Genomic DNA, 27,985 nt, shown 5'->3' with positions numbered 1-27,985 from the left:
CAGTCGTGTCTGACTTCACGACCCCATGGACTGCAGCCTACCAGGCTCCTCCATCCATGGGATTTTCCAGGCAAGAGTACTGGAGTGGGGTGCCATTGCCTTCTCCGTAGCCCTGCTGCTGCTGCTGCTGCTGCTAAGTCGCTTCAGTCATGTCCGACTCTTAGTGACCTCATGGACTGCAGCCTACCAGGCTCCTCCGTCCATGGGATTTTCCAGGCAAGAGTACTGGAGTGGGGTGCCATTGCCTTCTCCGAGAGATGAGGAAATTGAGGTCTTTATAGCTTCACAGTTTTGTTTCTGTTCAGCCCCGGGTAGACACACAGGGAATGAATTTTTTTTTCAGCACCAATAACACGGCAGAGTACAGTGGAAAGAGCAGAACTTTGAGAGTCAAGAGACCTGCATTCTGTTCTAGACTGTAAGCTCCCTAAGGCCTCTATTTTGGTTACCATTCTATGTCCACACCTCTCCCAATATCTATGACATAATGAATACTTAATGAGCCATTCTAAAATGACTGAATGATTGAACAGGCCACTAACGTGGTATATAATCTTGGCCAAGTTGTTTAATCCCTTTGGGCTCCCCTCTTTTTTTATTTCTTCCCTATTTTGTATCTTCCTTGCTTCCACAAATGATTTCAAATGTCATAATAAAAGATACAACTGCATAAGACCTTTAAAGCAAGGATAAAAGATCAAGAGTGATGTACCTTAAGTAGGAAGAAATCATACCTAAAGTCAAGGATAAAAATAACTGCTTCATTTGAGCATGAAATTTAGACTGAAAGTTGCATCAGAAAAGGAGCATCTGCTTGCAATCACCTCACCTGCCAGCTCTTCTGCCATAATTTGGGCAGAGCATTCTGCACCTGAAAGGATTCTTGGAGAAAAGAAAAGTCCCCAAATAGCAGCTTTGCTGCCTAATTATTTTCAATCATTAAATCATTCCAATTCTAGATGATCATGTTAGGTCCATTTTAGAGCATATGATCAAAAGTCCAAACAGCAGAAAAACCTTGCATAGGAAAACAGGCTTTCTCTAGTGAAATGTGAGATACTCTACTGAATGGAGAGGGGATGTTCCTGATCCAGGGATCGAACCCAGGTCTCCTGCATTCCAGGAGACTTCTTTATCTTCTGAGCTACAAGGGGCAATGAATGGAGAAACTGAAACAGCTCAAAAATTATGGATGAGGTCTAAAGGACAGATTTAGAAGATCAGAAAGAACCAAGTCACAACAAATCCTAAGTACCCTCAACTTAGGAACACAAATTATCCCTGACCTTCACTAGCAGAATGGTTGTGGGAAACAAGAGAAACCATGAGAGAAAGAATAGAAGAATGTTCCATCACCGTCACACCAACCCAGTTTAACATGATCACTAACTGTTCTAGGGAGGTTGTTTGTTTGGGGTTGGGGCATAGCAATTTGATAAGAAAAGAATCTGAACCAGTGATGAGAAAGGTAAATAATTAACTATGTTACTGAGACAAACAGCAGTAATCTGAGTTATACCTTGAAAAAGGAAGCATTAGTACCAGCAAGACTCCATCCTGAGAAGCTTTTTTCTTTATCCTGTGGACCTCAGCGTCTTTACTTTTACTACAGAAGCCACTCTTCTTAAACTGGACGAGACTGCCTTTCAGAGATCAAAAGGAAATCTTTCCAACACACTAGATATGCTCTTATTTCTTCAATGTTTATGATCGTGTTTGTTCAGCTGTTTCCTCCCATAACTCTTTTCTGTTTGCAGACTCAAAATTAGATACTGGGTAATTCAAAGAACGATTCAGCAAAAATGTGCTTTATCACCTCATAGTCCCTCAACATGTATGCTGGAGTTCCTGCCTTTATATGATTATCCGGCAGATTCATTAATCAGGAAACTTCCAATAGTTCAGTGTCTCATTCTCCAAACTATGGTCTGAGAGCATCTAGATGGCCAATCAGAAGGTGAATTTCCTCACTATTTTTCTTTCAATTTTCTACATCTAAATTAATAATAGTAATTAGAGAAATTGAAATAACCAAAAATGTGAAAAAGAAGTGAAAGACTTCCTTGGCAGTGAAGAATCCACCTGCCAGTGCAGGAAATGTGAGTTCGATCCCTGGGTTAGGAAGATTCCCTGGAGAAGGAAATGGCAACCCATTCCAGTATTCTTGCCTGGGAAATCCCATGGACAGTGGAGGGGGTCGCAAAGAGTTAGACACTACTTAGCAACTAAAACAACAATGACAAATTAATAATAGTGATTAGAGAAATGGAAATAAAAAAATGTGAAGAAGTGAAAAGAATCCAACTTGATTTGCAAAATTGCCAGTATAAATGTGTAATCAAGGCATATGCAATGACAATTGTGCCTGAACAAAATTAGAGTCCACCAAGATCTGAAAGAGTTGGAATGAGAGGCAAAATTAAGTTTAACCAAGGTCTATGCAGTGTCATACACTAACATTCAAAGAAACCCAGCTGCACTGTACAAGGCTAAGAGACAAATGGCTTTAAAACAGAGCTGTATTTAGCAACCGTAACACACAGTTCACGTGTGGAGCTTAGCATCTAGTATGTTAATATTAGGCCACATGAACAGAGGCAGGAGCAAGAACTATGGCTGTCTCATCCTTTGCATGGGTTAGAGAAAAGTTAGAGCAATCTTCACAGTTTAAGAGGAAAAAGAAGATATTCAAAGGACAGTTGAAATGATTTTAAAATTATTATAAACTGGGGACAAGTTTTAGGGACTAGGCACAGTTAGTTCAAAAAGAGTGTGTTTATAGAACACAAAGTGGATAGATTAGATCTGTTCTGTTGTTTCACACCACAGCAATGGGACCATCGGTAGAAACTGGGAAAGCAGACCCCACTCACAGAAGTCCCTGACAACAGAAGAGGCTGGTCGGGAAAGCAGGGAGCCCTCATCACAGGAATCGGTCCAGCCAATAAAGGCTGGTAGGGTTTGTCAGGGTTCTAAGCAGAGCTCAAGCACAAGGTGGTACTTCAATCGATTAATTGACCTGCAGAGCCCTCTCCCACGCTGAGAATCTATCATTTGATGGAAGAAATGGAAATTGAAGGGTGATCAATATCAATATCAAGAGATATTTAATATGGAATCGATGTACTCTGTTATGTGTCTGCTTCTTGGGCCATGTGGGACCTGATCTTGCCATGACTGTGGATGGACCATAATTCCTTGCTGTTCTAGGATGCTCTTGCGGTTCAGCTATCCTGTGGTGCTTAACTGCTATCAGAGCAGCTTTATCTTTTCTTTCCTTGTTAGATTATAGAAGAAAAATGAAATGACAGTGCCTCTCAAGGATTTCTTAAAGGTCATTTCAAGCTCCAGATGATGATGACAATAATTTTAGAGGATGCTAAAATCCCTCCTATCTCCCCTTCAGGACCAAGTGCTCACCCACTCAGCCCTCCATCCCTACCCCAGGAGTGTGTATTATTGAAGGCTTACAACTGAGTCTCCTTCCACAAATTCTTTTACCCAAAGTTATGTCCTCCTCATGTAGGCACTAGTGGTAAACAATCCCCTTGCCGATGAAAGAAATATCAGAGATGTGGGTTCAATCCCTGAGTCAGGAAGCTCCCCTGGAGGAGGGCTTGGCAACCCACTCCAGTATTCTTGCCTGGAGAATCCCATGGACAGGGGATCCTGGTGGGTTATGGTCCATGGGGTCACAAAGAGTCAGACACAACTGAAGTGACTTAGCATGCATGCATGTAGGCGGCCTGCATGTAATGAGTGGATGAAGGAGTAAAAAGGCCCAGTCTGCCTTGGCTTTACTTGGGACACACTGAAAGCGTAATCTTAGCACCACAGCTTCCTATGTCCTCTGCAGACACTGCATCAGAGTTCTCTTCTCTCTTTGTTCAGTTTTCCTTCTTCCACTCTCCTACATGTATTATAACTAAGGGTACTCCCCAGTAACCTTGTTGAGTAAAGCCCTTCCTTATCATCTGTTTTTAGAGAACCAGTGATGATGATGGTGACAAAGATGGTACTGATGGGGGACGGGGCAGGTAGCGGTAGCCGTGGAGAAGAGAAACCAACTGCATTTCATTTGCATTATCCCTTATACTAGCAAATAAAAAGACCCTTCAGATCTTCATAATAACATGGAACAGGCAGGAACCCAAATAATCCCCAATCTACAAATAAGGAGACTGAGAAACATAAAGTCAGTGATGTGTCCAAGATCCCAGAATTAGGGATAAATTTTACAGCAAATCTTGTCTTCCGGTTCTCATTTTAATGTTATTTCACCTAATTTTAGTGCCCGACACTTCGTAGAACTCAAGGAACTATTTTTTGGGTAAATTAGTCTGATTTCACTGACTTTTTATCCTTCCTTTTCTATCACTGACCCTGCAAATCAGGGAAAGGTAGAATGTTATCTGATTTTGCAAGATAATTGTAATTTCAAGTATTCTGAATTCTGTTTCCAATAAATCTGCTTATACTCACCAGCTAAGAGAACCAATTTATTTTGTTCAGAAAATATGACTTGTCAGAGAAGGCGATGGCACCCCACTCCAGTACTTTTGCCTGGAAAATCCCATGGATGGAGGAGCCCAGTAGGCTGCAGTCCATGGGGTCGCTCAGAGTCGACTGAGCGACTTCACTTTTACTTTTCACCTTCATGCATTGGAGAAGGAAATGGCAACCCACTCCAGTATTCTTGCCTGGAGAATCCCAGGGATGGGGGAGCCTGGTGGGCTGCTGTCTATGGGGTCGCACAGAGTTGGACACGACTGAAGCGACTTAGCAGTAGCAGTAGCAGCAAGAATAATGTAAAAGGCAAAGAAAACGAAAATTTTCAAAAGGAAACTCAAGAAATATTTCCACAACATGCTGACATACTGTGCTGTTTTTCTGCACTGATGCCTATCATAAACCAGTATAACTTGAATAACAGGTATTAATAGTCAATAAATGTGCAAACCTCAGCTTGGTGAGTGTATCTTACGGGTCACTCTGATTAAAAAATATTTCTACCAAGTCCTGGATGTAAAGGAAAACATTAGAGAAAACTCCCCTAGTTCTGTAGAGCATCTGAGCACTAAAAGATGTTTCTTAGGATATATATGTATTGTTGTTGTTTAGTCGCTAAGTTGTGTATGATTCTTTGCGACCCTGTGGACTGCATCACGCCAGGCCTCCCTGTCCTTCACTATCTCCCAGAGTTTGCTCAAACTCATATTCATTGAGTTGGTGATGCTATCCAACCATCTCATCTCTGTCATGCCCTTTTCATCCTGCCCTCAATCTTTCCCAGCATCAGTCTTTTCTGATAAGTCAGCTCTTTGTATCAGGTGGTCAAAGTATTGGAGCTTCAGCTTCAGCATCAGTCCTTCTAATGAATATTCAGGGGTTATTTCTTTAGGATTGACTGGCTTGATCTCCTTGCTGTTCAAGGGACTCTCAAGAGTCCTCTAGCACCACATGGAGAATGCATGAAATTCTGCAGACAAGAATTCTGGAGAGGGTTGCCATTTCCTTCTCCAGGGGATCTTCCCAACCCAGGGATGGAATCCAGGTCTCCTGCATTGCAGGCAGATTCTTTACCCTCTGAGCCACCAGGGAAACCCATTGTACATGCATGAATGTGGTGAAAGAATTTACAGGAATTTGAGTCCACATTTGATGAGGTGTCACTGACTTAAATATTGCTGACTAAAATGTTGCTCCCCTACTTTGATTCTGCTTGAATTAAGTTCTTGTTTGGCTTCTTAAGCCATGGACTTGAAATGCTTTCGGGCTAGCTTGTTTCATTAACTGCAGAAAGACTCCCTGTGGTGACCTAAGTTATTTCACTTTGTAGGAGTTTTAGAGGAAGATGTTCTATAGCAGAGAGAATAAATCTTAAGCAAGTGAAGTCACTGCAGCTGAGAGAAAATCAAAACCATTATTCCTCTTTCTTCACAATGGACTTAGACCCTGTGTATAGAACAGCTGGAAGCAGAAATTGTTTCATTCATGTCAGGAGAAACTCTGTAGTTTGATATTAAAGTCATAACTGTTGCTAGTCAAATAACTTAGCATTTAAAGTCTAATAACCCTTTCTCCCTCACCACAGTCCTATGTGCAGTGCCTTAAAGCATTGAAAAAATATAATACTTTATATTTTATGATGCAGAAACTATAATGAGAACAATCAAAATGATTTATCCTAGATAAATGGCCAAAAAAAAAATCGCTGAAAACATCACCATTTCTTTATAGCTGACTTCCAGTAATCTGATCCAAACAAACCACAGGAGTCTCTACATTTACAGAAAATTAATTTATAAAGCGTTTCAATAAGAAATTTCATATGGCAAAAATATCATGTAATTCTCTGACTTTGGACATCATGATTTTTGAAGCCTAATTTCTCATCTCTCACATAAAAATAATTCCTACTTGGCAGGTCTCTATGAGGAACTGATTTAATATTTATAAAACTTGTAGCATAGTGCCTGGCACATGATAATCTGCTCAATAAATTACATTGACACAGCAATGGGACCATTACACTATGCTCTGAAATTGCAAATGATTTTCCACACAGTGAAAAAACACACCCACCGGACAAAATGAACAACAAAAAGATGTTCTCCATGTGCCTAATAATTCTCTGAGATTTTAGGTACATTTGAAAGGCGCAATAACTGCTTTAGATGACTGGTGTCCGATGCTGCCATACTTGACCTATAACCAGACAATGATGTAAAGTCTGAGAGAGTCTGGATTCACAAGCAACGCTTGCCTTTGAAGATGCAATGAAATCATACATGTTTTCTCAGAAACTGATGGCTAAAGAGAATATGGAAGCCTACAGGCGGATCTCAGAATCCACACATGGGCATCAGACTGTCCACAGCCGCATGGGAGGAGGACATATTTTGAAGTGAGAATATGTGGGTTTGGAGAATTTTGCTTTGGAAGATTCCTCTGGAAAAAAGCATTCAGTCTGGAAGAGATTTGGTAGGATCTCTTCAACATATCAATTATATCCCTTTGTGTTGTTGCTGCTTCAATTTTATCATGGTAGATTCAGTCTATATCTGGTAGAAGAATCTTCTAGGCAATTCAGTGGAGGGAAAAAAGGCATCTAAATAAACATCCTGTTTGATATTATCCATGTTTCAGTTCTTTGCAGCCCCAACTCTGGATTGAGAGCTACAACTTTTTGCTCCAAAGAAATGATAATTACAACACCATAACTGTTACGGGTTGAATTGTGTTCCCCAAACAGGTATGTGCTGCATGCTCAATCGCTCAGTCATGACTGAGCACACACAGCAGCAGCATAAGCTGTAGACTGTTCATTTCAGGATATTTCTCTTCAACAGCTGAACAAAATTTTGAGATGCAATACACTGAATTCTCTACTTGGTCTTTATACCAAACCGTAGACAAAGTCTGACTCATTTGTTTCAAAATCTCAATTCCATAAATATATGACCTTGAAAAAGACATATAAGAACCATACCCAATTACATTTATTCTGTTCCTCTCTCCTTTTACTATAATTTATTACTAATACTCCCCTCCCAGTCTGATGTGAATTGAAAAAGTCTCATAAAACAGGTTTCCACCTTCTCATTGAAATTATATTCATCAAAGCTTCCCATGGAGAACAGATCAGTAAAACTCAAAATTTTTCTTTGATGTTTTCATATAGTCAGTTCATTATTACTATTTTAATAACTGTTTTCTTACAGAAAATATGTCCATTTATTGAAGAGTATACAATTCAACACAAATAAAGAAAATTTGTATATAATCCAATCACTCATTATTAAATATGGGTAATGTTTAGTATAAATCTTATATTTCTTCCATGAAAATAAATTCCAAATTTTACTTACAAAAATGAAATTGTGCTACTGCATATTTTTATGGATTTATTGCTGTTGCTATTTATTTAAATATCATATGAACATCTTCTGTGCTATAAATAGGACAATTCTATATTAAAAGTCAAATAGGATCTTGATTCCTCTTTCATGCCTTTCAAAATGCTCAAGTACACCATGAAACTACCAAAGAGACACAGTTCACAGGGTTTCCCACACTGTTTTTGGCCTGTGGTGCCCTTTTTGAATAGCCTCTCATAGAACACATTCTGTAGATATCACACTACATAATTACTGTTAAATACTAAACATATCCTGCGGTGTAAAGGAGTAGAGTGCTCAGTCACTCAGTCATGTCCAGCTCTTTTGCGACCCCATGGACAGTAGCCCACCAGGCTCCTCTGTCCATGGAATTTTCCAGGCAAGAATACTGGAGTGGGTTGCCATTCCCCATCCCAGAGGATCTCCCCAAGCCCCCTGGGGAGATCAAACCTGCGTCTCCATTGGCAGGTGGATTCTTTAACACTGAGCCACCTGGAAAGCCCTAGGTGTAGAAGAACCATAATCGATTTAGTCACTTCCCTATGACAGAATTCAAGTAATCATTATCTTTAATGAATTCCCTGCCTACTTTGTAAAGTTCCCATTCTATTTCTAAAAAAAAAATAACTGTCTTTCAATAATTCTAAGATGCACGCTTTCTGCCATTGAAACATTTCAGAAAACCATATGCTCCTCAGCCAGGACGCAGCAGTCTTGACACTCTCGCCACGTGTGCGGACATCGACACTCACCGAACATCGGGGAGTGTTCTGAACACACAAGAGGCACACCCACTTCAAGCAGTGCTCCTATGCCGACAGCCCTCCTGGTGGCATAGAGCAGTGATTTGCAAACGTCAGGTGTCCTAGAATCTCCTGGAATAACAGCAAAGAACATGGAAGCCCAGGCTTTTCAGAATGATGCATGACTTAGGGCTCTGTCTTTATCACGTTTCTAAGTGATTCTAAAACTGGCCAAGTTTTGTTTTTTGGTTTTTTTGGCCAAGCTTTTTTTTCTTCTTCTTATTTTTTTTTTTTAATGTAAAACCATTTGTTTCGTTCTAAATCCAATCAATTTCACCACAGTGAAAATTAGTGACTGGTCAAGGCATGCCACTGTACACGGTGTTGTTTTCTGACTGGGGTTGGGACCTGGTCTTGATCCACAAAGGTGGCAGGAGGGGTTGGGGACCAAGAACATAGAAACACACACAAAAGAAAGGAAAACTACCTCGGCAGAGAGGCAAGGTGGTGAGCCTGCAGTGGGGGTGAGAAGGGGCTCCCTGGCGGGGCTCAGCCAGCACTCCTAAACCGACTCTCCTAGCCCAGCTCCTGGCAGAAGGCGAGTGGGGACCTGCAAGGCTCAAGGTTAAAGGCCAAGTTTTTAAAATTACCACTAAACAGGTGACAATTCTGTGTGTGTCATGGGGAAGGAGGGCATCTAAATGTCATTCAAGGAGTTGAACACTGAACGTGAGGAATTTTAGGAATATCTTAACTACTTTTTCTTTCTTTCTCTTTTGTGTGCCCAGAGAGAGAGATGATGAGATTGACTCCACATCCATTTAAAAGAACTCTTCCAGCAAATAGTATTCAAACATAAAATGGCACATTGTGTCACCAGTTTATTGGCAAGCTTTTTTTTTCTCTTTAGAGGAATGTAAAATAAGGATATGTCTTATGATGTATGAGTCCTTCATTTTGCTGGCAAGTCTTTGGCACCTGATCTAATACCTCACATAAAGAAGATGTTCAGTAAAGGTCTGATAATAAAAAGCCATGAAAACACCCAGCTCAAGGAGTTGCTCCACTAAATGTATTGCCTCAGTAAATGTGTCCCAGAGTTATCTTCCTAAAGTACAAATATGGTCACATCTTTGGTCTTTTAAAGACCCTGTTATGGCTTCCCATTTCCTGAAAGTCCAAAGTCCTTAACAAGTAGAACAAGGTATTTCACAAACTGCCCCATGCCTGCCTTTTCAGTCTCATCTCCTCTCATGCCTGCCCCGGCCCGTGTTTCTGCCACACTCAACTGAGGTCCTACAAACTTCACACTTGCTTTCCTGTCCCTGAGCTGTCACATGGGCTCTGCTGGCTGCCCTGTCCCCCAGTTCCCAGAATGAAAAACCCCCTCCTAGTGCTCTTAGCCCAGGTCGAGTACAGCCCGTAGTCATTTTTCTCTGGCTCCCTGGGCATAATTGTACCTAAGAGCAAGTCCCATTGTAATGTAACTACTTGAGTCACTTAAATTTTCCTCTCAGAAGGAGAGCTGTAATTTAGTAACCTGACACCGGATGAGGTTCTTGGCAGGTAGTACAGGTTAGAGGGAGGTTTGTTGCGTTGCATAGAGGGGCGGCCATGAAGGAAGATACAATTAACCCAGGACTTCCCCAGCCCGTTCATTCGTTCAGCCATCATGTCTGTTTCAGGGTGCCAGGTGCTATGCTAAGCAACCAAAACAGGGTGATGATGAAACAGGCACGATTCCTGTTCTGATGAAGTTTATAATCCCGTAGGAACTGGGGTGCCCCAGGGCCCTGTCTGTGAGCAGCATCACTTTCAAAGGTCCAGTCGTAGAAGCCTTGAAGGAAAATGTGACTCTTTCCTGAAAGGGCTACCCTGAGCTGAGTCATATTATCTTATTTGATCCTCATCAAAGTCCTATGAGACACTCAGGGGATACAGTCACATCACCCAATTTATGAAAGAAAATCCACCAAGGTCCCTCATGTATCTTACGCTTGGCTCATGTCATTCCCTTGGTTTATAGATTTTTTTTTTTTCCCCTCCTCAAGGCCTCCGTATCTTTCAAAATATAGTTTAGGTATCAACTCTTTATCCCTCCTCTGGTAAAGTTGATATGAAATGATATTTTGTGCTAATTTAAATCCACAAGGACTGTTTACAGAGTTAATCGTCTTCCTTTGATGTAGAAAAGGCCTAAAAGGTGAACATTCTACCCAACTATCATTTCAAGGGAACTATCTGGCAATTAGGACTTTAGACAGCATGAGAAATGAATTCTGCTCTGGGTAGATTTGGTAGAATAATTATGATTCTGGATTACAATTCTACCCTGAAAAAAGCTGGATGGAGCTCCCACCCAGCATTCTGCGTGCATGCTTGCTAAGCCACTTCAGTCATGTCCAACTCTTTGTAACTCCATGGACTGCAGCCCACCAGGCTCCTCTGTCCATGGGATTCTCCAGGCAAGAGTACTGGAGTGGGTTGCCATGCCCTCCTCCAGGGAATCTTCCCAGCCCAGGGATAGAACACGTGTCTCCTGGATTGCAGGTGGATTCTTTATCACTGAGCCACCCAGGAAGCCCCTGCACGGGCACACAGGTTGTTCATTTCTTCTAGCTGTGTATGCCGTCCCTGGGAGGCTTTCAACTGTGCATCTACTAAGTCTAGCACATCTTGTCCCTATGGTTTTTAGTTTGTTTTCAACATTTTTCTCATTTGGTATCAAACACTTGGATCCTAAAATATGTACTAAATCATGTATTACTCAGACCTCATTATTTGTTCACTTTGATGAATAAATCTTACTGAACAGTTACATCAGAAAAAAAACGTCTAAAGGGCAAAGGGCGACCCCTGCTAATTTGCATTCCTCTGAGATTTGTGTGTTTGGTGGCTGAGGGCTTTGGCAACTGCCTCTTCAGAGCTCGCAGAGCCTGCCAAGTTTCACCTCATGCCTCATGATTTGTTTCAGTGGCTCAGGTGAAACCAGCGGCATTTGTTTTAGAGTGCTTCTCTCCGGGAGTTGTTTGCCCAGGCTGATGGGGCTTCGTTACTAATTCAATAATGTGGTGACGCCTGAGCCCATGGTTTGCTGTGGGGTCGGGCGCTGTGCCATGTAGCCCGTAGGTACCCGGGAGCCGCTGTCTCCACAAGGAAACGACGGGAGGTGGAAAAGCTCCCTCGAGAGACACTCGGTTCATCTGGTCAGAGTGTCTCTCAGAGAACAAAGCCTGGCCCCTTGTAGGAGAGCAAAAGCCACCAGCCACCTCTTTCTAGGTAGCTTTTCAAGCTTATCGTTATGAAGTACAAACAGTCAAATTCCTTGGGAGCAAGAGCAGCCTTTGCTATACAGGGCTGGACGAATCTCTCACCCTGTGGGCTTAATATTAATAAAAGCCAAGGGTGCTTTTCTTTGCGGGTGAGGAAAGGCAGGAAGGGGGAGCAAGCAAGATATATTTGCTTGGGGTGGGGGTTACCAGGGCTGAGGGGCTGGTGGGTGTGGAAAGTTCATTGTAGATTAGGTTTTTCCTTTTGCTATTGGCTAACACTATTTCTTCCCCCCACCTGGTACTGACGCATATTAATGGACATTTTCAGATAAAGTCACACTTGAAAGCACCTACAGTTAAAGGTATCTGCAAGCCCAGAGCTTGAGAAACCTGAAATGCTTCAAACAACGTTGTTATTATTAGCCAGTCAAGACCATGTTCTCTGTATTTAAGCCTGGCCAAATCTTCTTTCTGTACCTTCTGTTACAGTTTCCTCTTTCCTCTTCATCCAGAGGGGATACAGAATTTCTAGTGGGTTCTCAGAACTACCAATGAATTTACTTCTGTGGTACACATATGGTATTTTTGTGTTAACAGATTTCACTTTATATTCAGTTTTTAAAAACATTTTTACGTAGCTGATATTTATATTCTTATCATTTGCCCTCTAGTAAGGTTTTGTTCTTCTGTAATCATTTTCTCATTCGTAATTCAGTCAGTAAGTGGATGTCTATAAAGCCTTCACTCTACTGGGTTTGTTTTGGTTTCAGGTACCTCTGATTTATCAAGGTCATTCTGGATCCTTATCAAGCTTAGACTTCCTCAGAGGGTATGAAGGCATTGATTAATAGCCTGTGAGTCAGTTGGCTTCCCAGCATATATTTCTTGGAGGATGGAAGTTTAGAAATAAATCCCATTTGCTTAACAGAGGTACCCCAAGCCTCTTTCTAATCGCATCCAGGGTAATTGTCACACTTCCCATCTTGGTCCCACTTAAAAGCACATTTTTTCATGTTATTGCTAACATATCTAATTATGCAAGATTTAGTAAGATTCTTTGGCATATTCTCTGTGTTGCTAGGAATTAGAAAATTCAGTCTAAGCTTTATAACAGTCTGTACTACCCCATTAAACAAACCATGCTCAAGTTCTGTTCTCTTAGTTGTACAAAGAGCTTCTTTGTTACGACAGGGATGGGGTCCCTTGGAAGACTGTCACCCAGCTGCAGAGGCTGGGGGGCTTGGTGTGACTGCAAAATACTGCTTCAATCAGCAGTGATCTTGCTGAATTTTTACAGCAGTGAAGGAACCAGATTAAGAAGGATTTCTATATGGGAAACAAGGGATATGTGTCTTACTATCAGGGTAGAGGAAAGCAGTAAATGTAGAGACACAACAAACTTCTCTGAAAGTACAGAATGTTTCTAGTACTCTCTACCAAAGTGCCTCTTCATAACACTAATCATTATCATCTTAGTCTAGAACTTAATAACTTTAGTTTTAACTTTGTCTCTCATCAAGTAATCTTACCTTAAATCTGTTTTTGTTCTAAACACTTGTTTTATTTCATTTTTAAAAACTTTTTATCTTAAAAACAAATAACTTCAAACTTACAGAAAAGTACAAATAATAATAAAATAAACTGGAATACCCTTCACCTAAGATTCACTAAGTGTTAGTATTTTGCCACGTCTGTGTTAGCCTTCGACAGATGGATGGATAGACATGTACATAGGTTTACATAAATCTAGTTGCCATCTATTTTCTGTAGTTTTTATTTTTAATATTTACTTTTTTATTTGGCTGTGCTGGGTCTTAGTTGCAGCATGTAGGATCTAGTTCCTCGACCAGGGTTCGAACCTGGGCCCCCTGCACTGGGAGCTCAGAGTCTTAGCCACTGGACCACTAGGGAAGTCCCAATTTTTATTTTTAATTGGAGAATAATTGCTTTACAATGTAATGTTGGTTTCTGCCATACAACAATGTTAATCAGCCATATGTATACATATGTCCCTATCTATTCTTATAAGTGGTAAATTGTACCATGAACATGCACACATAAGACGGATACGTTATAAAAAAAGAAAAATATATTAACTATTATGCATTATTATTCTTTTTGCTGAACCATTTGAAAGTACGTTGTAGAGTCCATGGCCCTTTACCCTAAGTACTTCAACATATGTTTCCTAAGAACAAAGACATATATTTTTAAAAACATACTATAATACAGAATGGGAACAACACTATTAAATATCACAGAGTCCATATTCAAATGGATGAATTGTCTCCAGAGTAGACTTTATGGAATCTTTTTTCCTGATCTAGTGCCCAGTCCAGGATCACACGTGGCTTTCAGTCTGTCTCCTAAGTTTCCTTTTATCTGCATAAGCTCTTCAGACCTTTTATTTCCATTTTTAAAGACACTTATTGTTTTCTTTCTAATTTTACAAGCAATATATGTTCATTGCGGACAACAGTTCCTCACCATTTCTTTTTCTTTAATGATACTTGCCATTTTAGAGATAAAAGTAATAGTAATCTTGAAAGGCACTTTTGCTGACAACATTTTAAAAGGGGAATGTGATTTATATGACATTAGATTTTGTCTTAGAAAATCATTCTTCATATTGTAGTGTGGCAGTATACGCACTTATACTGAAAAAAATTTCAAAATTAGAAATGTGGATTTTTTACCCACATTCTTCATAATAAAAACCAAAACAATTGGCAGTGAATTACTGGTTTCCCTTTATATAGGATAACTTATTAGCTATTAATTAGGTACCAAATTTAATTATAATGTTTGCTGCTGCTGCTGCTAAGTCGCTTCAGTCGTGTCTGACTCTGTGTGACCCCATAGACGGCAGCCCACCAAGCTCCCCCTCCCTGGGATTCTCCAGGCAAGAACACTGGAGTGGGTTGTCATTTCCTTCTCCAAATTATAATGTTTAAATATATAAATTTAAAAAATACTTTTCACGGACATTTTGTTTAAAATTCTACACTAAGACAACAAATCTCACTAGAGAAAACAGGCAAGAGCTATGAACAGGAAATGAATGGAAGAGGTGACTCAAAAGACCACTGAACATGAAGAGAAGTTCGATTTCATAAGTAACTAAAGAAATGCTAATTAAGACAATAATAAGTGACAGCTCTGTACCTATTATATTGGCAACATTTTGAAAGCCATATGATGCCAAGGGTCCCTACTCTAGCTGGCATTGGAATCTGATTCAGGGCAGGCCAGGTATACAGTTACTAACAACTTATGATGTATCTCATCTGGCTCAGAAAGATGAGCTGGGAAAATCCTATTTGTTTCTTGGGACTCTGTATTTAGCAGTGAACAAGTTAGAAGGGAGAATAAAAGTCAGATGAGGCAGAGCAGAGCCAGAGGGCCAGAGTGATGTGTCCAGCAGTCAGAGCAATGAGAGGAGAGGCTTGAGGCAGGTGGTGAAGCCTGATTCTGCAAAGAACACAGCACCCCACCACCCACCTCCCCATCCCCCGCTGCACGGAGTGATTTATAACAACCAACAGAGGGGCCGTGAGGGACACCATGGGAGCAAAATGATCCATCTCTGTTCCTGCTAGCTTCCCAGCTCCTAATCCTGTGCAGCTTCGGGTATTCTCTAGCTCTCTTCTTCAGTGGAGTACAGTGGGGGTGTATTGGGGCAAGAAGACAAGACAAAAGAAGACCTTGATAATTTAAAAGGAAAATGACGTCAAAGATGCTTAAACTTAGCTAAACAATCAATCACATGTGAAGGTAGAATAAAGACATTCTTGAACAAGTAGTGAGAATCCACCCTAAAATACCAGATGAATTCAGGATGTTTCTTGATAATTTTTTTTTAATGCCAACATTTAATCAAAATCACTTAAATTTTTTTGAAGTCATAGTAAGTCAGTAATGCCTGGAATTGAAAAGATGAATTAAAACCCAGACTTTACACAAGCCAGTCTTTCAAGATCTGTTCACTAAAAGTATATTATGTTGTCACTAAAAGTATATTGAAAAACTAGAATATTCTAAGTATGATAAACAAGACGTGGACCAGGTTGGCCTCAGGGTGTTGAAGGAGCAGTATGAGAGTTAGACAGGAAAGGAAAACAAACTGTGGAAAATTCTGAAAGAGATGGGAATACCCGACCACCTGACCTGCCTCTTGAGAAACCTATAAGCAGGTCAGGAAGCAACAGTTAGAACTGGACATGGAACAACAGACTGGTTCCAAACAGGAAAAGGAGTACGTCAAGGCTGTATATGGTCACCCTGCTTATTTAACTTATATGCAGAGTACATCATGAGAAATGCTGGGCTGGATGAAGCACAAACTGGATTCAAGATTGCAGGGAGAAATATCAATAACCTCAGATATGCAGATGACACCACCCTTATGGCAGAAAGTGAAAAAGAACTAAAGAGCCTCTTGATGAAAGTGAAAGAGGAGAGTGAAAAAGTTGGCTTAAAGCTCAACATTCAGAAAACGAAGATCATGGCTTCAGGTTCCATCACTTCATGGCAAATAGATGGGGAAATAATGGAAACAGTGGCAGACATTATTTTTGGAGGCTCCAAAATCACTGTAGATGGTGATTGCAGCCATGAAATTAAGACGCTTACTTCTTGGAAGGAAAGTTATGACCAGCCTAGACAGCATATTAAAAAGCAGAGACATTACTTTGTCAACAAAGGTCCATCTAGTCAAAACTATGGTTTTTCCAGTAGTCATGTATGGATGTGAGAGTTGGACTATAAAGAAAGCTGAGCACCGAAGAACTGATGCTTTTAAACTGTGGTGTTGGAAAAGACTTTTGAGAGTCCCTTGGACTGCAAAGAGATCCAACCAGTCCATTCTAAAGGAGATCAGTCCTGAATGTTCATTGGAAGGACTGATGTTGAAGCTGAAACTCCAATACTTTGGCCACCTCATGCGAAGAGCTGACTCATTTGAAAAGACCCTGATGCTGGGAAAGATTGAAGGCAGGAAGAGAAGGGGACGACAGAGGATGAGATGGTTGGATGGCATCATGGACTCTATGGACATGAGTTTGAGTGAACTCCGGGAGTTGGTGATGGACATGGAGGCCTGGTGTGCTGCAGTCCATGGAGTTGCAAAGAGTTGGACATGACTGAGTGACTGAACTGAACTGACTGAAGTATGATGAATAAGACATGGACCAGGTTGACCTCAGAGTGTTGATGGAGCAGTAGAAGAGTCAGACAAGAAAGGAAAACTGCTAATAATCTAGAGCACATGACAAGGATGTAACAGTAGAGGCAGATTCCAGGTACAGTGGGGGCACAGAGAAGACCACTGCAAATCTACCCAGGACTGTCTTTAGGGAGAGGGTCTATTTGAGCAAGGGTTAGAAAGATACAGTAGGAAGCAGACTGGGATGCAGGCAGAAGATGCTGGGGGATGGACTTGATAGAGAAGCTTTTGGAACATCTGCAGGCCAGAAAGCAAGAAATGGGATGTCATTCAAAACTGCTGAAACGTGGGGAAGAACAGAACCTGAGGCTGAAGTGGAAGGCAGGGGCAAGTTCAGGAGTAGAAAACTCAAAACGACTTAAGGGAGAGTAACTCAGATCAGAGCAGGCTGAAAACAATGTGAAGTAGGAACAACCCACCGACTTTTCTTCAGCAGATGTGATAACTTGAGCAGGCTCAAACCAACCGAATGTGAATATGCTTGGAGACAATGAAAATGGGACCCCCAAATCTGCATGCACATGATTCTTATGCACAGTAAAGTTGGCAATTACTACTGAAGCAGGAGTCCTAAAGTTGGGGGTGGGGGGGGTGGGACACAATACTTACAAAACAGTAAACCCATGACTACCAGCAAATGAAGGAAGTATCTGTGCTTATAAGTGCAAAGTATCGATACAACTATTCCAATCAAAGTGTTAGAAACAAAAAGAAACAGGATGGTGTCTTGAAAGTATGTCAAATAGAATATGACTGGTGACAGTATTGAAGGGTGGGGATTTTGCAGAAAGTATAAATGGTTAATGGTGTGTATTACGGGAACTTCCTGGGAAGAGGTGAAATTTTAAGGAAGTGTGGGATGAGAGCCATCTAACTGAGGAAGTAAAATTATTCCTGCTTCAAAGGTAGTTTTAAAGCAAAAGAGTCTTAATTTGGTTTTGATTTTCTAAAGTATTTTAATACTACAAATAAATCATAAGTCAGTTAAAGAGTCATCTTCCACAGGAGGAGACAATAGGAATTTTTAGAATTTTATTTTAAAGTTTGTAGTACGGAAAAGTGTATTAAAGTAATTAAATACATGGAATCCATAAGTAACACCTCATTAAAATATCCTAACTGGTTTGGTTATTTTGGCCACATATAATGAGTCAAATGGCTCTGTTTCAGCTGAGGGGCTACAAGATTATCATTGAAAAACAAAGTACTGATATAACTGCCCATATTTGCCAGTCTCCTTGAGGCTATGAGGAAGGTAGACCCCGTTTTGACAATGGTTTCAATTACTGTTGCTACGGTGATTTGCATGTTATTAACCTGGATAGACACAAATCTATGTATTGAGAAGGGCTTTCCTGGCTCAATTTCACATGACTCCGATAACAGAAGTTCCTCCTGAAAGCTGAAAACTCAAGAGCACTTGTACCATGGGTGAAATATTGAGAATGATCACAGAAGCTACCCTCCTCCCAAAATGATGAGTTCGATGAAAAGAAATTAGCAAGCTGTGTCGGGGCGCCGCACGTGATCAGCCGTGCTTGCTAAGTCTGTCTGTTGGTTGTTGCTATGGCTACGAAAAGCCAGTGGAACCCAATGAGCTGTCTGCAAGCAGTTGCTGGGAGGACCAGCCATTTTACTTATGGAAAACAGGGTGGCATATTCTGCCGAGCTTTACCCTGGAAGGAGCATTTAAAAAAAAAATCTATTTGAGGGAAGAGAGAAGCGGTGGGCATGTTAGTATACCATTAGCACGGCCAGGCATGCCTGCCAGCTGCCGTTTGGACAAGCTGTTGACTGCTTTTCCTAGTAGCTGATCTGAGAACGTGGAATGCAAGGAGATAACACTGCCTATCTGCTATCACACAGCAGGAAAGGTTTTTGTCTTGGGAAGGCTCGCCTGGCCTGCAGTGTTATCTCGGCAGCTCTCTAGCTGCTTACCCTGAAAACTACTGACCCCGCAGGAGGTGTTTCCGGCTGCAAACACCGGTCCGCTGCGTGGCTGTTGCGTATGAGTGGCAGGTCTGAAGAAGCAGGTGTGTGCTCCGATGGGCACTGGACTGTAACGCGGGCGGACGCGCTCGGGTTTACCTGCTTCCTGTTAACAGATTGTTGGCTCAGAGAGCATCTGCCTGCACACTGAGGCCGAGGCTGAGAAGGAGGGTCCCCGTGTAGCCACTTGACTGACAGAGGTAAGCCTTTTTGTCCTTTCTCCAACACAGCATAACAATAACTCTGGGAAAACTTCACCTAGACGTTTACATTCATTGTTGTTTCTTTGGCTTTACCAAGGCAACACACACACAGACACATACACACACATAAAATAGTGTCAGAGACAGAATTTTTTTAGTATAAGTTCAGGTTCTAGAAATCATAGCGATTTTTTAAAAAAATGCCTAATGCCTTGGGGTTTCAGATAAAAATTTGCTGTTCTAACACACCATGATGGCTTGTCCTTTTGGACAACCTTCATAATCAACAACCTTTCTCCTTTAGAAACAATGGAGGCTTTATAACCTGCACTTTGACATACATTAAGACAATTACATTGAAAATCAGGGCTGGAAAACCGTGAAGCATTTATTTTTAAGCCTCTGAAATGATGTATTTAACTCTTAACACACCTCTATATATATTTACATTAAGGAAGTCTGTTCCCTATGTAGGTCATAACAGCCAGAGGATCGTGTCCCCTGCTTACTCTGAGCAGAGTCTTGGTGAACTGTTTGATTTAGTTGGGGGTAGTTGTAAAGCAAATAGTGTAGGTATTGGAAGCTACTCACACGTCCTCCCTGAGTATCATGCATGCCACGCTAGCCCAGAACACAACACCCTCATTGTGCGCCTTAGCTTGGAATCCAGGCAAAGAAAGGAAGTGAATCGCTGCATTGAGTTCAAGCACAGCATTACTATGTGACAGTAAAACTTCTTTTATTGCACAACTTTTCTCACAAGCAGATAGGTTTCAGAGAGAGAGAGTGTGAAACCAAAAACACAACACTCCTCTGACAGAGGTACTAATATTTGCAGTGGATGTTTGCTATCCATTGCTACATGATTATAGCACAGATTTTGAATTGCAGTAGGAATTGCTCCTTACTGAGTATAATCTCTTAGGAACAAAGCTGTTACTGAGGGTTGAAATTGGTCAGTCAAATCGAAATTCCTGGTAAGGAAATGATCAAATAATGATTAAGTTCTATTTCAGCAACATTTCAGTTTTAGGTAAATCAGTTCTGTTGGTGTATTGGAAAATGTCAGATCATTTACAATGCTATAGAAAATATTTAAGGAAAAATATTGTGTTGAAAATGTTGAATAAAAACCTGTTAAGTGCTAAAGATGAAATCTACCATGAAGTATAAAATAAATAGGATCTGAGATCTACTTCTAAGAAATATATCTTTATTTGCTATCCTTTTACCCAACATGTGAATGACATAGGATAAACCTTTTAAGTATGATAATATAATTTTCATAGTTATGTATGAGTGTACATCACCTGTTTCACAAATAGAGCAATGTCATTATGCCCTCAGATAAGAGAGTTATAGAGCACAAGGAGAATAGAAACTTCTGTTCTTTTTGTTCTTTTTTTTTTTAAATGTCACCAATAATCAAGATACAGAAATATTAAAAAAAAATTCAAGATATAAGCAATCTCAGTCCAGAAAATCATCTCCAAACATTTAATGATAAGAGCTCTAACTAGGAATATTGTTTGTTTGTGTGTGTGAGACAATGTATAGGATAAAATAGTGAGGTGATAGCGTTATACTTCACTTATGTTTAACTTTCAAAGCAAAGTTGAACTAACAGACTTAGTTTTGAGTCCAATTTTGTAAATAACATCAGCCAAGAAAGTGAGTCTACTATAGCAAAAGGAAAGGTGGGGAAAGTCTTCCATCAACTTAATTCCTGTTGAAGCTTTGCATGGCAAAAGGAATTTTTAGAAGTAACACAGTGAAAAGCCCTGCAGCAAGAGAGGATCTTGTATTAGATTTTCTTGGGGGATTCTTTAGAAGAACCAGGTGTGACGTACCGAAGGTCGTCTCCTGCTGCCTTTGCGTGGCACCATATGTGACGGGAGTCAGACTCTGGGAAGAGGGACGCACAGACTTTATCCCTGCGCTTTCTTCCCCTATGTTAATAACCTGTGAGGTGATGTGCTCTGAAAGATTAGCAGTCTAGGTCCGCTACTGCACAGCACATCTGCATAGTTACAAACGCAACAATTTTGAGAAACAGGCACAGAGATGCAAATCCCTATCTTTCAAGACTCCGCAGCTTTTACTGTTTTCCGCTACTTCCCAACTCACCTGCTAGCAATAGCAAATACTTTGTAATTCCCCAAATGCACTATTCCAAACTTTGGCAAAGCCTGTCTCCTCTGTATAGATTTTTTCTTTAAATCACCCCCACAGCGGCAGCCACCTGCCAGGCACCCTTCAAAATCCAGCTAGAATGTCTCTCCTGACACTTCCTCACCTTCTGCTTCAGCTCCATCCGATCTTACGTCCGTAGTCCTGCCCACTACACCCGGTTACACTTGTCTCTGCTCAAGGGCTTCCAGAGTATCACTGACCTCTGAACCTACTTGGTCGAGTGTCTAGAACTTGGCATTCTGACATTGTACTGATAACCTCGACTTCACTGTTTTCCTGTTAGTTACCATAAATATGGGCTTGATCTCGAAACGGAAGTCCTATTATCGACTATACTACATTTGATCAGAGAAACTCAAAACATCTAAAAACAGCAATGAGCCTTTAATTTCCCTGATTTCAAATTGTAGCTTCAAGATCACAATTTAATAGAAGGAATACATGTCCTGTAATACATCAGAATTTTCTCAAGGAAAATTTTACAATATGTAAGTTTTAAATAAAACCAATTTAAAAGCTTTAATATCTAGAAGATACTGTTTTTCTACTTGTAGCTATTATAGAATTTGCAGGGGAAAATAAGCACAATAAATATCCCTATAAGAAATATGCTCTAAAATCAGGTCACTTAAAATTAATGTTGAATTGATGATGATTAGTAGTTGATGATAAAAGTGTTAGTTATGGAATTGTTTTCCATACTAAAGTCAGAGGAAAGTAGAGGCCATGAACTGGGAAGAAACCAAAGGATTAATGCCTACAATAGCAGAATTTCTTTTGATTTTCCATGCAAACCTGAAAGGTTACAGGTAATAACTAGTTACATTATAATTTTCCATAACTTGAGTTCCTGGGTGATGGAGAGAACTGTTACACTCTTGTACAGGTATGCGTTTGGTTATAGAGACGTCCCACTCTTTTTTCTATATTAGATGGCTTGATTATTATTTTTTAAAGCCTAAATTTTTACGGTCTCTTATGGAAAATTAATCACAGTGTTGTAATAAAAATAAGAATGCATCAAAAGTTACATTAAGAATGAATAAATATATAATCCCTCATCTCTAAGATACCTAAAAAGAAAAAGTTGGAATTAATATAATATGAATTCTTGTACATAAAGTAGCAAAGATTAGGGAATTTAAAATATCCAAATGTTTGTAATTACTAAGCCAAATATTTAGGAAACCACCTAAATTCATATTTCATATTTTTTACACTATTTTCCAGCATTGAACTTTATAATCAACATAAAATATATAGTAACTCTTAAGTATCTTGCTGTCCTTTAAAGGCTTATTTTTACTATCTTCTAGCTGTTATTAATGTATAGCATGCTAATTAAATAATAGCTAAAGTTGAAATTGGTTCTAGTTGTCTTAAAGACTAACCATGCTTAATCAATTATTTTATATTGTATATAGTAGTTAGATTTCAGGAAACATGATTCCATAGTATTTCTGTATCATGTTTAAGATTTTCTTTTTTAAGTAACTAAGTTGAATGTCAACATATTATATGTATGTATGACATATAAGTATGTTGACATTCAAATGAAATGAGGGCACTCCTTGCATTTTATAATGAAGTAATGTAATATTTAATTGTATTAGATAATTTTCTAAAAGTTCCTCAAATAATTTAATAATAGGTGTCTGTTAAATTCTAAATTGTTACTGCAAAGAATTATATGGAGATTTTCAAGATGTCTTTATCTATATTTCTGAGAAAGTTAAGACATACATACATTTAGCTATAAGGGAACACATCTATAATTAATTGAGTTCTAAATATTGATGGATAAGAACCCTTATTCCAGATTAAGCTCATTTAAGATGATCTTATTTGATATATGACAGAGAATCATCAAAAAGAGGGTTTTATTTGGAGTTTCAGCAACATGATATATCCGTATGAAACCGTATTATACTTTACCCTACTCTTCAAAACAGAAGTTTTGTCAACCAAGAATTTAGTCAAAAAGACAGTGGTTTCTTCTTCCCCATATAGATCTGATATGATATAGATCCAGGATTAATTTTGCACCTTTGAAAAGCATTATTTGAGCCCAAATCCAGAAATCTTTCACTTTTCCTAACTCTAAGCAAAAGTCTCACTTTCAAAGAAAAATTTCCTACCTCAAAAAAAAAAATCTAGCCATACTCTCACTATATTTCCTAATTTTTTCTATCCACATTAGAATTTAAGAAAATTTTCTTTCTAATAAGAACATTATTTGAAAGTTTTAGTTATATTTTGGGTTTTTAATGTGCACTGTTGCTTACTTTTTAAAATCTTGACTTTTTAAGTAACCTAGACATTCAATTCTTCTAACTTTCCTTTGAGATGTCTTCTCAACAGCTGGTGTAAATTACACACCAAAAAGACTTTCTTATAATGAATCTTATCCTCTGCTTTAAGTAGGAAAGTTAATCCAACCCATTAGAAATACTTGTTCTTTTTTGATTTCTTTTCCTGATCAATTTTCAGGAATGGCTGAACGTGAGGGGCAGAATAAACCTCTCAGGCTCCAAGCCTTCTGACCGTCTACTGAATTTGGTGTCTTCTAGAGACAAATGTGGCTTTAAGGATCAGCCAAAAGGAAGCCAAACAAACTGTACCAAAAATAGGCTTCTAATCAAGAGCGCTTGTTACAAAAATCCCTAAGAGTCCAGGCAGGGAATAGTATAAAGAATGGAAACTTTTTTAATATATCTACACAAATATATGCAAATGAGACAATCTAAGGAAACACTGGCCATGTTGCAGAAAATGTATTAGTATAAATGTTCATTCTATCTGCTTCTATAAAGTCACTGTCACTACTTCTAGTCAGAGGTAATTATCTTCTTCGGAAACATTTAGTCCTGCGTGGAGGTGGCGGATCGAAAGAAACATGCTTAAGCTTTTGACTATGTGAGGACTCATCCTCCACCTGTGGACACATCAGCTACTTCTGTCTCATTGGATTCTTTTGCGATCAGATCTTAATGTTTAATAAGGTTTTCCTACTCTTTACATGTTAACCAAAAAAATTTAAGAAAGCAACGCTTGGTTGTTTGCAAGCAAGCTTTTTCACAGATTATCCAGATGTCTTCACACATCAAAAGATTTCAAATTTCTGCGCTACAGTTAACAAAGGGAAAGAGATTAGATAACAGTTTCAGCTGTTCTTGTGCTAACCATGTCATCTGGTGAATTGTTTGAGCACTTTCTGAAACAAGTACACTTAATCTGTCAGGTATATAATTGCAGTAGAATAAATACTATTATATCCCATGGGGGTAAATAACTTTGGAAAGAACTTGCCTCTCCGTATCCAGATGTGGAGATGTATATATCAATAGCATAGCATTACTAGTAGTGAAGATAAAAATTTTATAACTTAATTGTTCTGGAACAGAGTGAATAGACTTGTGTTGGCTGATACACCTCGAGCACCGGCTTGAACCAGTTTAGGTAAAGGGAGATGCTGACTATAGCAAGAACAGGAAAAGGTACAGATTGCTTGCGCAGAATTAAAGTTCCAGGGACAACTCAGCTTGCTTTGCAAGGGCAGCTGGAAGCTTGTAGGCATGTAGCAGACAAGTCAATTTATTAAATATTCAGTCAGTATTTGTGGACTGAATGAATGGATCACACTTTTCCCCTTGATGTTGTACTAATGGCAAATGTTGATCAGAAATGTTGCTTGAATTTAAAGATTAAAAGGTCACTGACAAGATTTTCTGTTTTTTTTTTTTTTAAATCATGAAACTTGAGATAGAAAAAAAGATGGAAAAAATTTTAAATGCTATTATTTTTAAAAATAAAATAGTCTTTCTGATGAGAAGACTCATATATTTTAACAATGATATAAAGCAGAAATATAACCAGAAGCTTAGATAAAACTCAAAGGACACACATCATTTAGTGAATAATTCAGACACCAAGAAAAATTGATTTCCATTCTTTTAACTTTCTTAAAATCTCTGGTTACCATCACATTCATCAAAATACGATCAACACTAAAGAGTAAAAGTATCTTGTGCTTTTTAGCGTAAGATAAAAATGTTAAAACCTAGAGTTACAAAAATTAAGAGGTTTATTTTAAGGCTTTAGAATATAGTTAAACAAAGAATTCAAGACAGAAAAAGGCATCCATCTGGGAGATTTTTTTCAAGTTAAAAACCATAGGAACTGGGAGACCTTCCATGGCCAAAGAAAATTGCTCTGATTAAACTCAAGAAAACAATGAAAACTGAATAACAAGATTTCAATAAACTGCAGAAAAAATTGCTCAGTTTTTTCAATCCAAAAGATACTACTACTAATAAAAAATTACATAGACTTTACTCTGTGCTAGCTACTATCTGAAAATCCCATGGACGGAGGAGCCTGGTGGGCTACAGTCCATGGGGTCACTAGGAGTCGGACGCAACTGAGCGACTTCACTTTCCCTTTTCACTTTCCTGCATTGGAGAAGGAAATGGCAACCCACTCCAATGTTCTTGCCTGGAGAATCCCAGGGACAGGGGAGCCTGGTGGGCTGCCATCTATGGGGTCGCACAGAGTCGGACACGACTGAAGCAACTTAGCAGCAGCAGCAGCAGCAGCTGCTGTTATCTGAAGAGCTTTACATATATCAGCTTTTTGTTGCTGTTGTTGTCACCATACAAAGATTTTACACAGTTACTGACTGTATTTCCCACTCTGTACGCTTCATACCTGTGACTCATTTATTTTGCAAGTTTGCACCACTTAGTCTCCCTCACTTGTTTTTTTTCCTCCCCTCTGGCATCCACCTGTTGGCTCTCTGTATCTATGACGTCTGTTTCTGCTTTGTTATGTTTACTCACTTGTTTTGTCTTTTAGATTCCACATAAAAGTGAGGTCATATACTATTAGTCTTTCTGTGTCTGATTTATTTCACTTAGACCTTCTAGGTCCATTCATAGGTGTCACAAATGGCAACATTCCATTCTTTCTTAGGGCTGAGTAATATTCCATATATTACTCTGTGTGTGTATGTGTGCATATATATGTACATAGATACACACACACACATTCCACATCTTTATCCATTCATCTTGTGATGGACATTTAGGTTGCTACTGTATCTGGCTACTGTGTGTGGAGTTTACTCTGTGCTAGCTACTATCCTAAGAACTTTACATATATTAACTTTTAATGAAGGATCTGAGAATTCATGAAGCTTTTAAGCGTATTTTAACTGGAATTTTCCATAATGGGATCTTAAATTAGTCCCCAAAGAGGGACTGAATGAATAGCACATTTACTTGCTCCTTCTAAGATGCTCTCATATCAGTTTGTAAATTATATTATTTTTATCTAATTTTAATGGAGTTTTCCCTATATGTGTCTCATCTTTCCATATGAAAGTGAATTCCATGAGGGAGTGATGGCGTTTTATGTCCATTTTACCTCCATCAACTTGTCATGGGAATGGCCTAGAGTAGATGAGTTTGGATGATTAGCCCAAGTAGTCTGCTAAATCAATTTCAACAAATAAAATTGACACCAAGGAAAATAGATGGAATCAAGGTAATAAAAACTGTATGTGATTCCATGTAACCGTCATGAGAATGAATTCAGTTTACATATCTTTAAATGTTTGTTGTTCTTTGCTATGATTTAACTGTTTGTTTTTGGTTAGTATGCTTTTCATTTAAAGCATACTAAGTTAAATGTCAGAGCCAGTCTTCTTAATACACGCGACCTCCTCAACAGAGGAAATCATGACACGACCAAAAATGTTCCTGCTCACTTAAACCACTTTAGACTTTTCCCCCAGAATTTAATCGCCTGAACAAGTTAACTATATGTTTGTATCTCTGACAATCAAGGAAACAATAAAAATGTGGAAAAAAAAAAAAAAAAACCAATAAAAATGTGGGAAAGCACGTTATCTCCTTTACCAGAAAAACTGTTATTCATTTGTTGAAAATCTGTTTTGGGAAAAGGGTTTTTTCTTAGATCAGAACTTCAGATGACTGGTAATATATTCTGAATTCTTTGACACTGACTTTACTTAGAAACATGACTTTTTATATTATATGTAGTCTACTATATGTAGTTCGACTTCCTTTCAAACATAAATTTAATTTTAGAAGACTAACATAACTGATTTATATAATTAATATGACTTTTTTCTTGAATTTAAGAACCTTCCTTCTGAAGTGAACAACATGCTTTTAATACATTTTAAATTAACTTTTAGATTTATTGGCAGCAGGGAGGCATTTCGTCATTCTCATTTTATAAATAAAAGTAAATGAAAAAGCCATGAATAATCTAATTTAATTTGAAAATCACCTTCCTTTTGACCCAAAGTCCCAAATGTCCTCTCATATTGACAGTTCTCTGGTAAAATAATTGCACCTGATGTATGTATTATTATGTGATGTATTAACACATCATAATCATTTTGAACCCTAAACTTTTGCTTCCTTTGGGAAGA

General features: G+C 39.1%; 1 protein-coding gene across 39 annotated transcripts in view; it reads left to right on the top strand.

Annotated features, from left to right (window-relative positions):
• Positions 1-27,985, top strand: part of SORBS2 (sorbin and SH3 domain containing 2) — a 326,123-nt gene that overhangs the window by 94,320 nt on the left and 203,818 nt on the right. For 10 of the 39 annotated variants that reach the window (XM_027529623.1, XM_027529629.1, XM_027529619.1 and 7 more), the window contains exon 1: positions 18,753-19,329. The exons of 2 other annotated variants lie outside the window; for them this stretch is intronic. The gene's annotated coding sequence lies outside the window, so the exon portion shown is untranslated. Of the gene's footprint in view, positions 1-18,751; positions 19,330-27,985 lie in introns of those variants that run through there. 27 more of the 39 variants (XM_027529642.1, XM_027529640.1, XM_027529641.1 and 24 more) reach the window with 13 other exon arrangements.

Source organism: Bos indicus x Bos taurus, chromosome 27, assembly GCF_003369695.1.
Source record: "Bos indicus x Bos taurus breed Angus x Brahman F1 hybrid chromosome 27, Bos_hybrid_MaternalHap_v2.0, whole genome shotgun sequence".
NCBI classification, from domain to species: Eukaryota; Metazoa; Chordata; class Mammalia; order Artiodactyla; family Bovidae; genus Bos; species Bos indicus x Bos taurus.
Note: the sequence above shows the minus strand (reverse complement) of the source record. Positions and strands in the feature narration are given on the sequence as shown.